We start from the raw sequence: 19,158 nt of genomic DNA, 5'->3' as shown, positions 1-19,158 counted from the left end.
CCAAGGGGAAGGGCGGTCGGGTTTGTCACCGTTTACGCTTTCACCGGTCGGCGACTGGTTTTCAAAAACCTCCGTAGGATGTTGATAAAGTCATCGGAGACTGCACTGCAATTGGATTTAACTGCTTCTTTTAGAGAATACTGGAAAATTGCAGAAGTAGACCGGGAAGAAAGGAAACAGGGTAGCTGGAGACCTGTCGGGATGCCCAGGGGAGCAGCAATGGGTCTCCCACACCCACACTCCAACACAGGCTCACACCCTTCAAAAATGCACCTTTTCGGCAAACCAGAAGCTCCACATTACTTTCCACATATCTCAGGAAAGGCGGGGAGCTCCAGCTGCTGCAGGTTGTCTCTAACCTCAGCTGGCTGCTGTTAATAACATAAAATGATTATTGCATTTTCCTCATCCGTGCTCCGAAGGGTCTTATTCCCTCTGTGGCAAACGATGCAGAGTATTTTTCCCACATCCCTGAATGAAGGGAACTAACTTCAGCAGAAACAAATACCTGCCGCGGTACCGCCCGTGAAGCCATCCCAAAACCCAGCAGCTTTCAGGAGCATCCCAATCCCTGTGCCCAGGCTGTGGGGAGCCCTCCAGGAACAGACAACGCTAATGCATCGTTCAATACGCAGCTCATATTATTACAATTCCTTAAAAATGATGAAAACCTGCCTCAGAAACCAAGCGGGACCGGAAAGCCCCGAGAGGACGCAGCTGCCGAGCCAGGCAGGAGCCGCTCGGTTTCCCCTGGCCGCTGGCATCCATCCAGCACAGGGTTGGGGTTTTTTTTTTCCACCAAGAGATCTACAATACCCAGCTATGTCCTAAGCAACTTTCAAAGTGTGGTAGCTGTTATTTAATAAATCAATTTTTGAGGGTTTGTTTTTTTTTTTTTTTTCCAGGAAAGATGTTCCACGGGCCGCGATGTAACCTTCCACCTCTGCCTCCAAGTGTTTGTCTTGCAGCAGAGACCCACACAGGACTAGCACGATGGCCGTGGCGGGGGCTGTCATTATCCTTGGCTCTTATCTGAAAACAGCCTTTTTATTAAAACACTGTGAAATCCATAAAAATAGTGAGGGAAACAGATAACACAGAGTGTGGTGCATCAAACTTTGTTGTTTTAACCTTACAAAGAGGGAAATGCCGATTTCCATTGGGTTTACTCCACAGATGTGTATCAGCCAGGGGAAAATGAAATCCTGATTAGAAGCAGAAAGGAAATAAAACAACCTCTCCCAACCACGTGAGAGACAAAAGAAATGGGAGCAGCAGCTCTGTGGGGTCTGGAGGACGAGCCCCCAGCAAAGCCAGCTGGAGCCCACCTCGGTGAGGGAGCCGGGTACGTGCGTGGATTTAGGACTAGTCACATTTTTGGGTTCCTCGTGGCTAAATACACACGGACTTGGAGCTGAGCTGGCCAAATGGTGATGCTGTCCTGACGGTGCTGAGCTGAGGACAACAGGAGCCATCAGCTGCACAAGCAACGTCACCGGGTAGACACGCTCCCGTGCGGGAGAGTTTGCTTTCGGGGCATGTATCTGTACGTCACACAAGTCACAGGCGATGCTCAGCACGAGGAAACAAGATGTGTTGGGACTCCTGAGCTGAGTCTGTCCTTTCCTACCCAAGAGGAGACCCGTCCATCCCCGCGCACACATCAGCCTCTCCGCTCGCTGCTTGACCAGAGCTACTCAACGGCAACTGGGTTTCACACGTGGAAATTGCTTAATATTCATACTGTTAGGATAATTTGGAGGAGAGAGGGATTTTTGGATTATTTTTTTATCCCAAACAAAACAAGGCAGATTTTACAAGCCCCATTTTTCATTTCAAGAAATCAGCAGTTCGCAGTGAAACTCTTGATCGGTTCACACGGCCTCAGCAGCAATCCTGCGTTATAGTACAAAAAAAATTAGGACCCCCTTCCCAAAGAGAGCTCAACACAACTCTCAGCAGCAACCTACGATTAACATATGTTATCAACATGAAGGAAAAATAGCAAGATTTTAAGTTAAAACATAGCAAGATTAAAATAATGGCAAGAATTCCTCCCAAGTATAAGAAGAAATGAATTTGTTGGGTTTTCTCATCGTAATCACAAACCCTACTTGCATTTACAGTGCTGATCAAAGTCTTCCAGTTGAGGACACCAGTCTTCCCTCTCTATACGTGCTCCCTTTTATGGGGCGAATTGCTTAACTCAGCCCATCTCCAAATGTCTGCGTGTAGCTGTTAGTACTTGCCTCGGCGTCAGATTCAGAAGACAAGCGGCTGTTAGTCCGGCCCGAAAGGGTGGCAGAAATCCTCCAGCTGCACGCTAAAAATACTCACATCGTGCCTCTTGTAATTACAAGTAGCTTAATTGCCAACACCACTTCTAATGAGTTGCAAGAACCACAAATAAATATATAGAATTCACTTCCCCACCTCTATTTTATATGTTTGAAACAGGTTTAATTATAGGTAAGGAATTAAAATTTTAAAAAAACCCCTCTGTGTTACAAAATAATTCTGAGCGGACCAGAGCAAGGCCAGGCTGGCCACTGTTCTGAACTACGGCAGTTACTGAAGTAGAAAGTATTTATTGAACAAAACGCCCGCCACCGTTAGAGACACTGCTCTTCACAGCAAGCATGTTCTACCGGGTCGTTTCATACACGCATAGACAGTATAAAAATAGATAAATCTGAAGTACCTACTGCCAGGAACCTGAGCACTCAATATTTCACAAATACTCTGAGTATCTACCCATGGGTACACATAGTTCTGTCTTGCACAGGGGGCAAAATACGTGTACATATATACTCCATCCGATTGAGAAAATATTCGTTGATGTTTGAGGTAATACTGATATTTCACAGAGAGTGGAATATCAAAAACTATTTTGAATAAAACCAAACATATTCAATAATTACTGTTCAGCACAGTAATTCTGTGAACACACTCGTTCTCTCTGTTTCTACACCCACACATAAAAATAAAATGTAATCACTTTTTTGTTTTTAAAGGAAGGGTATATATGTATGGATGCACTGTCTTAAAACCTGCAGACGTTTGACAAAAAATTGTTTTCAGTTACACTTTTTTCCCCCAAATCCTCCAAAATGACATTTTCTGCAGAGACGACTTCTCTTCATGAAGCCTATAAGCCCTAAGAAGCTTCATCAAGGGCATGGAGACTTTTTCTTTCGCTCACAAGCCCCTTTCAGTCCATGGCTTTCAGCCAAAACCGCCAAACGTTGTACAAAAATATTTTTTCAAACCGTGATTGCCGACATATCAGCGACTACAGTGCTACACTGCTGCTCGCGGAGCAGACTTGTTCTCCAGCGTACGGGCACGCATTTTTTTCCTTCTGAATTAACTCGGCTCCTTTCCAGACGCAGTGGCCTCTCGTGCATAGCAGCGTGCGTGCGCCAACCTAATAGAACATGGCATGGCCCACTCTGAGTTTGATAGGGGATTGCGGTTAGGGGAAATAGTCACATGGTATTTAGATCATACAGTCTGTTTATAAAAGGTCTTGGGCGCTGACACAGAAATCCTAGTTAACTCAATCTTTCCAGCTTCACCAGCACCTTTCAGACGGAAAGGCATCCCCATCCCTGCTCTGCAGCAGGATTACTTCTTCCTGCCCTTTGCCCTGACACGGCGCTATGGAAATTAACCATTAAATTCCCTAAGCGGTAGCCCAGTTGCCCATTTGTCAGGTCTCATTAGAGTGGCGACATGTCGTCCTCGCTGTCACCAGTGCCGGGGACAATGGAAGGTCCCCGTCCTCCAAGGAAGGACCAGGGACCCCTCGAGCAGAGGCGCTGCGAAACGTCAGACCTCCAGTTCTGGGGGAGACATGTTGTCGGAGAGGACCACTATTTGTGAGGATGTATTTGTCCCTCCTGTCCCTCTTGCAAGCTCAGTAGATACCTGCTAGCTTGTCTTCACCAACAGCCACGAGCAGGGGCTGCTGCCGGCTGCAAGGTTGCAGCAAATGTTGCAGCATTTCAGGAGAAAAAAAAAAAATCAGACACCAAATCTTCCTGTACAACCATTTGGCCAAAGCCAGGCATGAAGGAATTCCTGGTTTGTGGGCATTTCTGTGGTTCTCCTCCTTGTGTGAGTAGAGCACACGCTCCCTGCCGCGGGAGATGAAGCATTGCCCGGCTCTCCCTGGACATCTGATGCAGATGGAGGTTGCCCAGTCTCACACGAGCTTCGTGCTTCTGCTGACATCTCGGCTCCACCTTCCTCCTACATCTCCTCCTCGCTGCCTGGGCCACGTGTCCAAGTTTTATAGCTTACTACCTCATTTCATCTTGAAGATATTTTCTCTTATCTCTTCACTTGGAAGAGCCTCCAACTCGGAGCGCCCTAAAGCAACACTTCCTTCAGAGAAAATAGTAAAAGCAAATAAAAGCTCCCTCTCAGCAGGCAGTAGACATATCAGCCCTGAAGTATCAAGCACAGCATGCCAAAGCAGCAACATCTGTGAGAAACTGCAAAAACCACAGCTCAAGTAATTTGCTCTTGCAAGTTGAACTGCGCAAGGTCAGCTGGACCATCCGTCGACTACGTTATGATGATGATTCATCAGTGATAAACCAAGTCAAAGGAGCTACAACCAGTGTGGCAACGCTGGAAGAGCTGTTCCTGGATGCAAAGTCTACCCAACAGTAGTTCCTCCTCATGCACATCACCAATGTGCCTTTCCCAACAATTGCAAGAGTCAATTCACTGTTCTTTACATTTCCTCCTGCCTTTCTTCCAGCCCACATAAAGCTACAGGTTGGCGTTTCCACTATTGAAACGATAATATATGTATTCATTTGCATCTCTCTACAGCTTCAAAAACAAACCCCCACATCTCTATCTGTGTAATGTCATCACTGTCCAAAGACAAATCCAAATTGCAATGGAAGTTTTCCCATCTACCAGCTGTGCAGGATCCTGAACAGCAATCCCAGAGACTTTGCAACTTTGCCAGCCCTAATTGCAATTTTCCCCCTCCATCCCTATCCTGCTGAATTATTAACCTCTTTTTTTTTTTGGTCTATTCTGTTTATTTCCTGCCTTTTGGCTCCTACCAAAAACATCAGGAAGATTTTGAACAAAAAATGGAATTCATTTGAATCGCCTTCAAATCCAGCTTCTTGCCATTTAGAGAATTTTCTTTGTGGTTTGGCCCTGGGAATGGTTAAATATATGTTACCCTCCTGCTAATATGGGATGTAGTGAAGCACATGCAACTTCTATCTAAGGAACCTGTAGGAGCTCTTGTGAAGGTGTTCGCTACCTCTCCTCAATTACAGCGAGCATGAGTAATTAAACAATCGAACGCAATTACTGCACAAATTACTCCCAGAAACGTAGACGATCTAATCGCCTTGCTGCTAATTACAAAGCCTGTAGTTCATTGAGCTAAAAGCCCACGTCCTGGGGAAGTGAAGGGGGGTGCAATATGTTCCTTCTCACGCCATCTTCCCTCAGATGCAATTTAATCTTTAACACGATGCGATTTCACGATTATTTCAGAAGTCCCACATTGCTTCTATTTTCAACCTGTATTATTTATCTTTTCAGTCTGACTAGGGAAAGCTTAACTTTTCTTAGGACCTCTACAAATCCCTCATCTTTTAATGAGTTGTAGTAAAATGTCCCTTACGTTCATGCATCCCCAGGGGATAGTTCGGGTTCATGATAAACACAGAGGAGAGATGAAACAGATATATTTCACTTGAGTATTTCAGAGACTTAATATTTGGCATAAACGACAGGAAAAAAGTTAGCTTAAAATTCAGGCAGGCCATGATGTTCATATGAGAAAATACAATTTATGCAAATTAATTGGCAAACTGAGAAAGCAAGATATTCAAAGTTAGACATAACTCATCCCCATTTCACACCACCATATATAACACACAGTGGTGCAGGGACACCACTAGTTTTTTTAAATTACACGTAATATTCAAGACTGTGACTCTGAACACTTCTGGATTAGCAACAAGATGGACGTGGATGATCTAATAAATCATTTCAAGCCCTATCCCCCAGGTTTTTGCATGGCATGCAATCGAGGCAGCAGGGGCAGCAAGCCCTGAACTCAACGGGATGCACAAGATCAGGATTTGGATCACTTCGGGAAGCTCGGAAGCCGGTGCTCGCCCCTCCCGTGTCCCTCGGCACATGGGCTGACCTCAATGTGCCGGGAGCCCCCAGACAGCCCGGCTCCACGCGGACAGAGGATAAGGAAACCATGCGTGAGCACAGAAATCCTGGGATTTTCCTGCTAATAAGAAGCCAAAAAACATGCGTTGAGTTCCAGTGGCCGGGCCCCTCTGCAAAGGGGAAGAGAGGGGGGTAAATTATTTCCTAAATAAAGATTTAAGTTCACCGGGGCCACCGAAAGGGCTCCTCTCTCCAAGGCAGGGACGCTATTTGTGCGGACCACACGTTGCATACGGCTCCTTTCCGCTCCTTGTGAAAGTCTCATAGAAAAAGGAGGTGCAGGGCTCTGCGCAGCCGGCCCCAGGGCACCCGGGGAAGGGTTTTTCGGGCGGGGAGGCTGCGACTGCGGTCCAGGGTTGGCGGCCTCACGGTGAAACGGTGCGGGCAGCGGGCAGGGTGGTGATGCTCTCCCAGGGAAAAGGAAAACGAGGTCCTGAGCCTATGCAGTAAATTAAATTTTAGTGAGGCTCGGTATGGCAACAGCAATTGGGATCATCCTAGGCCATCTTTCCTATTTACATTTAACCCAATACGTAAGAGCATTGCACTTAAAACACCGGGAAGCACTGACCCTACGACTCTGCAATGCAACTGCTAGGAAAAAGGGAAAGATACTGCAACACGTTACCAAACAAAATGTAGCCAAAGAATAAGAGATGCCAAAAAGACAAGTGAAATAAAAAACCCCAGGAGAACGTATCCCATGCTTACGAAGAGATAGCTGGCAAATGACCTCATCTGCAACCAAGACATGAAACTCGTCAATAAAATAGTTTTCTAGTCTATGTACCAGGCTAGCACATATATATACACAGCAGTTTTAAAAGAATGAGATGGTCCGCTAAGCTTTTAAGGTTACATTTTTATTAAGTCTAGAAAATTGGGACAGTCTAGAGACCAGGAAGATCATCAGCACAAACTCAGTAGTTCTAAAGGATCAAAGGAACGAAGCTCACAGAACAGTCTATTTGTGCTACAGCAACAAACATTTCAGGACGTAAAAAATTGCAAGAGAGGGTTGGTAGGATTTTGTGGAAAAAGGTCTCCAAACAAACCCGTCATTTTCGAATGGGCAGGATTGTGGCTCTGGCTGTGAAAGGAGACTGTTACACAGAATAATTGGGGAGAGACCAAAGCAAAGAGCCAAAGCACCGAACCCTTCTGATTACAAAAATGAGTTCTACCCAATTAACCAAGCATGCTTGGGCCGAATCAAAAAAACAGCTTCGTGACATCCCAAAATCTAATTGGTGAAAAGCGCATCTTCAAGCGCTCTTCAAAAAACTTATTTTTTTCCACTTTCCTGCAAGTATTTCCAGCATTTTTGTACCAAAAGTATCGACAACAAGAAACTTCTTGTATTAAACACTGCAGAAGACGTTAAAAGAGTGAGCCGAAACGCTTGCCCGTCATGCAACAAACTGTGCTTTAATAAAACCATACATCAATCTGCACTATTGTGTCCTCGCTCTGCTGCTGCCTTCCCCCTCAGCTCTCCCGAGCGATTTGTGACAGTTCTTCTCGGACATCACCCCGCACATTTGACATGCTAGATTAGGCACCGAGTCACAGACTGCTCGGCATCGACCCAAAGCGAGCTTTGTAGAAGTTGAGCGATCAGCCCTGAAAACACGGTATTGTGGAAATGAGATTTTATTGTTATGAACTAATTCAAAACTTGAGCTTTTCCCTCGCAGAAGAGAAACGGAGCTTTTTCACCAAAATCAGTGTAAACAGGATTGGGCCGTTACTATTCCTCACAACGGGCGAGATGTTAATGAACTCCCTTGCTTTGCCCATTCACACTGTAATGCCATGTTTTTTCTCCAAACAATTTAACATATTTGTGTAGTAGTTAATGAACACCAGGTGGTATTGTTCCAGCCCCAGACCCACATAGATTAGGCTGCAGAAGGGCTCCGTTGCCCTGGCAGTTCACCCGAAGTTCATCCCATTTTTTATTTCCCGACCCACGCGTGAATTCCCGTTGGCGCAAGGCATCGAAAATCCCGGCAAGCCACAAAGGGAGGGGACACGTTTGAGGACAACACGTCTGCTTTTGCTCATTTCCAAAGAGCACATCTCAAACGGAGCTGCAGAAGACGCCGCGCCGATGGCAGCAGCTAACCCTCAGGGAAATAATTGGGAATGGGCTGACCGCTCCCAGCTATACGCTTTCGGCACCTACATAAAGTTTAATGAACAACGACCCACGCCTCGCACAATGATCCTTTAGATAAGTATCTCATTCTCATTTTTCTCTTGGTAGAAAAAAGTAGCTCGTGTTTGTGTGCGTCCGCACCTAGCCGAGTCAGAGGTGGTATCCAAAACCTGGTTTGTGCATCAAATAAGTAAGACCTTTCTCTTGCGCTATTTTATTTGTACTGCCACCCTTTGCTCCACAAGGACTACAATAGACTTCGCAGGAAATCTCTCTTTGCAGAAATTTCCATAATTAGTTACATTAAAAGAGCAAAATTAATCTGATTTTGTATTGCCGTCATGTGATACTGAAATTCAAATACTTTTCTCATAAAGCTTTTCTCAAAGTTATTCCACTGCCATCCCTCTGATTTTAATGCATATTTTATTTGGTATAAACATTAGAAAAGCTACATATCATTTAGGTCATGTAAAAGAAACCCCAACTAGAACTGACTAATTAGTGTTCTTTCAGCTGTCTAGTTAATCCACGGAGTAAACAAACACTACCATCATTAATTCATTCAGATTTTCAATACCTTTTCCAGAAAAACAAAACCCAGCATAACCCAAAACAAACAACTCCCCCTCTGCTTCACAAGACTTTCAAGTGTTACTTGAATTCAATGGCCAATTAATTATTTGGCACTTCTCCTCCCAGAAAAAGCCATGCAATTCCTTTATTCTTCTAACTTGCTGGTGAAAAAAAAAGCCAATTAAAAGAAAATTATCGTCTCCACCATGATGGGAAGCTATAAAATGCCATCCTCATTTTAGCCACCACTCCGGTGACGGTTTCAGGCTTCCAACGCTGCACCGATGGGTTTCAGCGGATGTTTCTGAGACGGAAACCTCAGGGTGCTCCCGGGTACGCGTCTGCACGTACGCGGCCCGTGAAGCGGAGCAGCGGTATATACCTGCCTTCCTACAGAAAGTTCTTTACCCTCTGCTTTGACGGAAAGCTCCTCTGCAATAGTCAGGCGCCCTTGTTAATGCCATCACAATTAACAGATGAACTTGCCCTGCAACCCGGCTGAAACGGAGTCTGCCAGAGCGGTACAGTCTGCTGCACCTTGGTACGTGCTATTCATAACGCAAGCTGAATAGCTGAATTAATGCGAGCTTTACTTCATCTTTCTGAAGCTAAAGTGATCGGAAGCACTTTGCTGTTCAGAGCTCAGTTTGGAGGCAACCGCTTATAAAGTCAATTAACTAGGCAGAAAACTCCAGGGCTAAAGCAGAGGCATATTCGTTCCCTCTTGTACCAGTTTCCTTGTGCATTTAATTTTTCATTTGGTTTTCATACACGCTCTGTACCCTCCCTACATTTCACTTCTAGCTAAGCACTGTCAATCATTCCTCCATTTTACTGCGTACAAGTGGCATAAGCAAGGATACGGGCATAATGCAACTTTCTCATCAAAAATACTGTTGTTATATGACACAGGGAAACATTCCCATGATCATTAATTATCTGCTAACATGTCATAAAGCTAATGCATATATTTATATTTGTTCTTTCTTAATAACAGTAAACCAAGATACTGCACAGAGGTAGACACTGTTGCGCTAGAATCGCTGCAAGCACAAAACCAGGCTCTCATCCTCCCGGGTTTCTCACAAAAACAGACCTGTTCATTTGTAAGCAATGTCAGAAAAGGATTTTTTGGTTGGTTTTTGCTGGGGTTTTTTGTTTTGTTTTGTGGTTGTTTATTTTTTGCTTCCAATTGTTATGTTAACCCACCAGAAATAATTACCTGGAGCTTGTCGGCTATCGACCGTGTCGATTCATGGTTAGCTTCAAATAACAACAGCGCACAAGGATAGAAAAAGTGAATCTCCCTGAAACTACGGTGCCTGGCTAGCTGATATTTTCCCAAAATAACAAAATTATATTCATACATTCGTTTTGTCTCATGGCAGAAATAATGCATACATGAATAAAGCTACCTAAAAAAGGGCTAAGAGGAAAAGGGGGCAGGAAGACCACTGGGACCTTAGAGGAAGACTCGGCGGGCAAGATCCTGAGATTCATGGGACCACCGCCCGGTGCCCATCGTAACAGGTAAACCCTGGTTCTGGTAATAAAATTGGAACAAACAAAAATCAGGAGAGTGAAGCACACTAAAGCAAGAGCCTGGGAGCCAGGACGAAGGGTTGGACGTTGCCCGAGACCAGCAGAGAAAAGGAACAGGAGCTGAGGTGTGAAGAGATTGGGTTGTCCAGGATGGAGAGGAAAACCACATTCGCTGAACAATTTTACCACGTCTCTTTACACTTCACCCTATAAGAAAATGAGGAAAATGCAGAAGCTAATGGGTCTGCTGTCCTGCCGCTGTAGCCCCGCTCCCGCAGAGGCACAGCTGTACAAACAGGTATGGGTCTCTCCTGACTTGCTTCACTGGGGTAAACTGGAGCAGGCACCCCCATAGGTCCTTTTGCAGCTGGTCACACTGGGTCAGGATGTATTGCTTGGCAACTTTACCAATCTTCAGTACACAAATTAAAACATAACCTCTACTTGGTATTAGTTGAACTTTAAACTTCAAAAAATAATTTCTCCCTCCATCCTGGAACATCTCCGCAACATAGGAGTTGTCACCCCTTCGGTCTTGTGCCTCTGATAAGCCCAGCTGGGGCAGGCTCCCATGCAGGGTGGTCAGGAAGCCTCTGCGGGGTTTTGACATCCTCATCCCCCCTTTGTCTTCAGCTGTAACCAGCCCCACACCCTGATGTCTCGTGCGTTTGCCCTGACACCTTTGTCAACACCTTCCGCCCACCACCTTTCCATGCACTGTCATCCCTGCCACTGCCCGTTTCATTCAGCTGAGACGCTTTAATATCATTAGTTCACCAGATGGCAAATGTTATATATGATATTAAATAGTGTATTCAATATCAGCAACCGGGAGCTACGGCAGACCTCCTCCTGCTCCACCTTCAATCTGCTCCATCAAACCTCTCACCTCCTGGAGATCAAGCTCCACTGCAGACTCTTCTGCTCCTTTGTTTATCTCTTCATCTGCTGTGCCTGTTGCTAGATCCAAATGCCTCATCATCTTGGCATTAGAAAGTCCACTTTCCCAAGGTACAGAGTGTTTATGGAGTATCTTCAGTAATTCAGGTGTCTGCCAGCTAAGAGATGTTATCTCCAGCATAGCTGAAGAATACCTCAAAATCATGCTCCAACTCATCTGCCTTAAACACTTACCTACAGAACATGCTAAAAGCAGATGCAGTTTTCAAAATGTGCCCCCCCAATTTAACCAGTTGCTTAATTTTCACACATGAATCATCTGGCATTCCACAGGCCACAATATATAGCTTTCATTATGTCACCGCTGACATTTTCACTGCTGGAAGACCATGATTTACTGGTTTTCATTAGACTTGATCTCCACTCTCAGTCCTACCCCCAACTTGTTGAGGAATCCATGTCTGATCAGTGAAATGTTGATCTGACTTGAAAATACACTGCTCTTCATCTACTAATTTCTCTAAAATTGACCTTTTTTGACAATTACTTCCAATGCTGACAGTAAGCATAAACCGCTATAAATAATGAGCCTGAGAGGACATCTCTTCCTCCAGCCTTGGGAGAAAACAGGCTCCTAGCAAAGACACTCCACAGTCACAGCCACAACACTGCTATATTTTTACCACAACGAAGACAAAGGAATATTTAAGACGAAATAAAACCATTTTCTTTAAAACATTTGAACTGAAACTTTGTCCAGTTTCGCTTTCCAACTTAGGCCAATATCATTATATTTCTTTATACTTCTTTCCTAGCAAAGACCTCCCTAAGCATTGAGAAACCTCCTCCAAAAGGCTGAAGGCTCCTTTGCATTAACGAAGCATGGCCCACGGGTCAGCACAGCCAGCACTGCTGTGCAAGACATACAGCTGACAGCACAACCAGGCCCGCAAACGTGGCCCACACCATTATTTGAAAAGACAGACAAAAAAACAAAAAATCCGGACAATAAGTCAAGCACTAGTAAGAACTGCCTATTTGAAAGATTTTACAGATCATTGAAAACCTGAAAAAAAAAAAAAATTTAAATCAGCCTAGAATAAAGTATGATAGAAGTTTATGCCCTAAAGCCAACAGAGACACTAACTAGCAAATGGGCTGAAAATTCAAAAATCTGACTGGTCTGAAGGATACATGAGAACATGCCTGATGAGAGGAATTCCAAATTGCTTTCTGTGGCACTATTTTAGTTAATTTCTCTTTTATATGTAATTGAGAACTCATGAAAAATTAAATCAGGCCAAGGTTCTTACAGGGAATGATGGCCTTTCCAAGAATATTATAGATAAAATACAGATTACTCGCCAACATCTAGGATCGTCCCCACCATACTCACCAACAGGTACGCATTTTGGCACGGAAAGACTGATTTAATTTCCATAATGTCTCATTATGTCACAAGTCACTGGCTGTAAACCCATCTACACGCTTAAATCCATGTTGGGTTCTAACTAAAGAAAAATGGCATTTCTGTTCTCTTTTGAAGTAAAACATGCACTAGCTGTAAAGATCTCGAACTACCAATGCAAGAAAGACACTAAAAAAAGAACTATAAAAAGCGAGACTCTTTTATGGAGCAAACCAGCACTATAAAGAGACAGCAAGATTATCCGATAAAATTCCACCGTGGGAAGTGCAAGGGAAATCTGTTACGTCCAGAGAAGAGCCCCAGCTTCTGCAGCACGGCAGGGAAGTCACCGCACCGGGGACCTTTCTGCGAGCTCCAGGCACTTTCGGTTGACCACAACAAACGGTTGACCGTTTCCACCCAACTCATGAGTGAAGTCAACTCTGGTGATACTCAGAAACGAAGGCCCGTCGTTAGCACGTGCTAGCGTGTCATTGCTGGTTGCAACGATTGTCTATCATAATCCTGGGCAGGGGCCACAGGGGCGAGACGAAACAGTGCCAAGCCGGTGAGTGAGGCTCACCATCGGCTGCCCGTTCACCCCAACACCTGCCACCTCCAATGGACCAGAGAACCTTGACCAGGGAGCCTTCCCCTTTAGTATCGTGAATCTTTTCACATAATTTTTGCAGAGTCATCCCACTCCTGTTCCCCTTTCCTATTTGTTTCCTTCTTTTTTTCCCATGAAAACCAATTCATTACCTGTGATTCCTTCACTGGTAGATCCCATTTCCAATAATTATTCTCCCTAAATAACTCAGTGGGGTTAAGAGTCTGGGCTAAAAAAAAAGAAAATTAATGCTTATTGAGAGATGTCTCTCTCACATATTTCTGTATTTTCAATAAATGGCTAGTACCTGTGCAGCAAGTAAATTATTCTCTTTAAGCATATGTAAAGTGTGTAATTCAAGGTAGGGGTGTGTGTGTATATATACACACATACACACATATATATGTACTGTTATGTCAACGGAAAGCTTTGCTCATGGATTCTGCACTCCCTAATACACGGGGGCTACACCTACTCCCACAGATAAAGTGGGCCACGAGAAGGCCAAGAAGGGGTGGCCAGTGATAGCGGTGCGTGGCCCTCCTTAGCCCCAGCATCGTGCCCGGGCATCGTCTGGGAGAGCCACGTGAGCAGGCGGCGGCCGAGACCGCACCGTGCAAGGACGCCCACGGCACGGGCGCTCGTGGGCACACACAGCTCCTGCTCCAGGCCGACGTTTGCACGCAGGGATCACTGGTAGCAGTGCACACACTGAAAAATGTGGGGTTATCTCAGTGCTTACACCCTCAACGCTCCTCTCGGTGCAAGTCTGCAGGGTTTGCTTCTACATTTAAGTATAAAGCGTTGCTAACTCCAAAAAAGTGTGGAAACCAGAAATTCCCATGAGAAGACACTTCACCTGCTCTGTTTTCCTGCGGTATGCTGGGGCTGGGCGCATTGACGTTGGGTCAGCAAGAAAACCTTCCGTTGACCTCAAATACCTGCTCTGTAGGGCTTTTCATGGCGAGATGAGCATCCTCCCGCAAAGCCTGAGCGAAGACTGGTGCCAGCTCAGCCGTGCTCCCCCAGAGAGCTGCAGCACCCACCCGGACCTGGCACCTCCTACACCCACAGCAGCTTTACACATAAGCTCATAATTGCAGCCGCAGCTCCGAGCACCACAATTACGAATACACGGTAAAAATAGTTTGCTCACATCCCATTCATCCAAGCAGCGGAGCCAAAGCAGTGCCGTCGGGTCTGGCACTAAGAAATCATCACACTCTCACCCGCCGTCAGCCAGGTCCCTTGTCTGCAGCGTACAAAACCCCTCACAATACAACAAGCTCTTTTAAAAATATACCTTTCTGCAGAGAGGGGACAGGTAACCGAAGAAATCTAGGCCTGGCGAGATACGGCAGGATAAGGCGCGCAGTAACCAAGCCTCCCGAACCAGGGGAACAGTATCTGTCTGAACTCCTTATAAAGTTATACAGCGGCGTGAGAAGCATCAGGAATTAATTAGAAAACAGGTTTCCACGTCTGATCAGGTGTCTGCTCTTTCTGCTACAGCTTTGTTTACAAGGAAGACGGGCACCAGAGCCGACTCCTCCAGAACAAGCTGACACCTATTGCTCTACGGACGCTCCTGTGGAGGGGGAAAAAAAACCAAACCCACAACATTGCTCATGATAAAAATGTTAAAGAGAAAGAAAGAAGTTTGTAGAGTCTGCTCTTGTATCTACTCTCTGTGCACATCCATTCCTCCTCCCCTATGTAATAAAACCAACAGGAAAGCAAAAAAAGGGTCTCACCCCTCCACCAGTGATTTGTTTCCTCCAGACTCACCCACTATAAAAGCCTAACACTTTGCACACTGTAGCCATGAAAATTATTCACCTGAGAAAACAAAATAATCAGTGGTTTAAGTCTTTGCTTTATATTCTTTTAGCTAAAAAAAAAAAAAAAATCAATTTTACACCAGAAACAAAGTAGCTACAACTCTTGCAAGCTAAACCCCTACATGCTCTTATCTGCCAGCGTAGATTTTTTTTTTTTTTTTCGCCTAAGTGGAAACACATGCAGTCTGCATGATTACGATTCTGCAGTAAATCGGCAAAGCCAGGCCAAAGCAGAGGCACCGCACCGAGAGATCAGGCGAATTTTCGGCCCCGACAGCAGCAGAGGGGGACGGGGCAGGCACCCGTCCCCAGAGCACAAAACCCGCAACTTCACCCCCTGTGCTTGCTTATACTCTGCTATCCAGATCATTGCAACAGTTCAGAACATTTAGCCTTTCTTCTCGAAGCGGAAGATTAGAAATGAAAAACGTGCCATACAACCTTCTCTTGTTATGACAGACTCGCACAGATATTTCCATTTTTGATTTAGTATCAGGGGGGTTGGTTTCTATGAAGCTCCAAGCCATGCTGCTGTGCCAGAGATATGATGTCATGTAACTAAATTTCTGATTCCCCGCCAGTCTGAGTGGTAATATTAAATGAAGCCAAAATGAGCTTCCTGTGCTAAACTGGAAACAAAAGAGCACTTTTACAACGCTGCCCTCAGGGTTAATAGAAATATATATGTCCAACTCAAGGCACAGTTACCATCTTATCACACTATCAGCTTCTACACGCACAGAACAAAATGCAGTGTGGGCTCTTACATAATGTGGCTATATTTAAGTCAGCGCAGACAGACGGAGAGACTTCAAAACAGCGGCAGGCAGCGAACCACCAGCTCGGATCTGCCCACCACAGGACATTCCTGCCCAGCTGCTCATTTCCCAGATGTGGAGCACATGGCATGGGGTAGAAGACATAACCTCAAACCCCAGACAGAGGAGCCACTGTTTTGAATTACGAGAAATCATTTGGATCTTAATTTAACGCCACTGCCAACCAGCCCTGATAGCTGTAGACACCCGGGAGCTTTAACCACAATTAAATCAAGAGTATGATTATGGGTCAGATTTGGAGAGAATCTGCAAAGGAGATGTTACAATTCACGCCAAGGCCAGCAGCTGCTTAACTTGAACAACATTTTACCTGCACAAACGCACTCTGTTATCACCCAACAGTCCCTGAGCATCGATCGTGGAAGATGCCACCCCTGAAGGACCAAGCTTGGTAGGTTCATCTCACGCAGCCTGAGCTGGGCTCAGCAGTGGCAGTGAAAGACGGCCGAAGATCTGGTGATGGTGATGCTTTCTTTTAGTAACCTCAATGTGTCATTTTAAGTGTCAGGGGACCAAAAAATTTCAGGTGACGCAGGAAGTGCCGTATTATACAGCCAAGTCTCATGTCTTGCAAGGTCTGCCCGTGGGACATGACTTTTCTAATATTTCAACGCTCCTCTTCCAGCCGCCAAGCAGCGCAAGGCGGCTGCTGCATGAACAACCACGCGCGGACCCCAAATATCTCCCGTGTTCGGTGAGTCCGACAATACGGACCTGAACCCCAGGAGATGGGGCAACCAAGCACCGCCAAAATAAATATACTTACACCTCCCAGAGGTACAAGGAGACTTCGTGCCCCACTCCAGACCACAGTTACAGCCCCACTCCTGAATAATGAACCAATTTTAATGGAACTGTTGTGAGACACAGTGCCCTGAGAAATACCAAGTTAACTGACACAGATCTGCAGGTATTTTGGATTTGAAAAGAGCAAGCTGATATTAAATTCTTACTTGAAATGCTTGAGAATAATGTGAAAAATCCAACAAATTAACGGTGCTCAGACAGACCTAGCTAGGACTGCTAACTGGTGGTCCAGCCCTGCCAGATGCTGTTGACAGCTGCTGAAAGCACATGCAATCATTTCAAGACAAATCACCTTGAAAATAATCCTCCCTCAAGAAAGCTTATGATATCCAACAAATGTAAACCGTTTTCAGACATGCGTGGAAAGGAGAGGATTGTAAAGATCTCAGAAAAGCAATTATGTCGGAGAGAAAAACAGAGTGAAGACAAAGGCTGGCATCAACGAACACAGTTATCAAGTCCTCCCCAGCGGGGACAAAAATCGACCAAATGGCTTTTGGTGTGGAAGTGCTCTCTGTTCCTGAAGATGCTGTGTGCAAGCCAGCAAGCAGGTATGGGACGAGCCTCAGGAAGGTGAGCCTCCATTGCCAAATCAAACGGTCCTTGGGCCACAAATGCCAGAGTGAATTTGGATATCCAGTGCGCATCATTTCTCCATCATCTGAAGCTGTCTGAGAGCTTATGAAATGCAAGAATTTTTCCCGCTTACAAAGAAAGCTACATTTTACTGAAAGTTACTCTATTTTTTAAAAATTCTACAGAAAATGCGTGTGCTAAAGGCATCGCCAGAACTTGCCCTGTTGGGTAACAGCAACAGCTCGGTTCCTCTCCTTGACTCACTAACAGCCAGCAGTTAATCAGTACGACGCGCCCGTGTCCGCAGGAGCTCTGTGTAGCTTCCTGCAGCTCTATTCGATAGATGTACCAACACCTTTGTACAAAGACATTTTTCCATTCACAACAGCAACACAGGAGCGTTGCTGCAAGACTTTAAAACCTCTTCCCGTAACGTGTCCTGTGAATGGATACCAGATACAACCCGCTAAATACACACCGGTCTTGAATCGAGATCGGAGTAAGAATTATCGCAGCAATAAGCATCTCTATAACAAAGCAGTGGTTATAACGTTGATCCTACTTTTTGGAACCTCAATATAATTTTCATTCAGTGGCATCAGACAGAGCCCTTCACATTTATTTTGACTGCCAAGCCAGGCAAACTCCTTCACAGCATAAGAATTAAAAGGAGAAAAAAAAGAAGTGACAGACGTACAGCCATACACACCTTGCATGGCAACAATTTGGTGCATGGTCCAAAGCACCAAAACCTGTCCTAATCACCTTGAGCTCATTAATTTACAAAGCTTTGGCCCAACTCTAGTGGCTGGCAGATGATCAAGCTCTTAGTTGATGTGATTCAAACTAATCCACTAAGAGGCATTTAAGAGCCAGCTAGGAAATAAGTATTTTTATATTATTAGAAATGCTAAAAAGTTTTAATGACACGAGACTTTCAAGGTGAGGGAAACAACACCCAGCTCCACATGCAAGGATTTCCCACCTCAAATCCCACCACCAGTCAATGCACTCGCTGAGTCCCCCGATGGTTACCCTACCATTTTTGTACCCTTTCACCGGAGATGGGCAGAAAAGCAACCTGACGCAGCCTATGTTACTGCATCTCTCTCTTTTGTATCATCCTTCTTCTTTTCGTCCCATCTTCAGCATGATTTCCTAGGGAAAGGAGGCTTTTGCCATCGTACAGGAGTGTCTGTCATTATACGCCTTTCTGCTCCCTTCTCCATCCAAAGCAATGCTCAGACCCATCGGTGGCATTCGGCCAGGCCGGACATGGAGGCAGGGGCTGGGAAATTAGTGAACACACACTAGAAACATCCTCCAAGTGCCTCAGGTAAGGAAACACTGCAGCTTGCATTCGTACCTCATTAGACACAAAAAAACCCAACCCAAAAAACCACCAACCCTCCCCCAAAAACAAACAAACAAAAACCCCAAACCCAACAGAGAAAGAAACAGAGAAAACTTTCAGGTCCCCTGATCATGGAAAAAATTGAATTACAAACCACAAACCAGCATAAGACACGAAGCCGTAAGAAAGCAAGCTTCATCAGACATGGGGCTCATGGTTTACTTGGGGCAGTGCACGTTGCTGGCTAGTTTGCTGTCAAACTGGGTCATACTCAGAGGTTTTTATTTCACCAGTTCCAGGAAGCCAGAGGTTTGTT

At 45.2% G+C, this 19,158-nt stretch overlaps 1 protein-coding gene across 3 annotated transcripts in view; it reads right to left on the bottom strand.

The window, feature by feature from the left end:
- The window catches only part of LYPD6 (LY6/PLAUR domain containing 6), a 39,866-nt gene that overhangs the window by 12,640 nt on the left and 8,068 nt on the right, over window positions 1–19,158 (bottom strand). The gene's annotated exons all lie outside the window — the stretch shown is intronic.

This window comes from Mycteria americana, chromosome 9, assembly GCF_035582795.1.
Source record: "Mycteria americana isolate JAX WOST 10 ecotype Jacksonville Zoo and Gardens chromosome 9, USCA_MyAme_1.0, whole genome shotgun sequence".
Classification (NCBI taxonomy): Eukaryota; Metazoa; Chordata; class Aves; order Ciconiiformes; family Ciconiidae; genus Mycteria; species Mycteria americana.
This window is presented reverse-complemented; position numbering and strand designations above follow the sequence as displayed.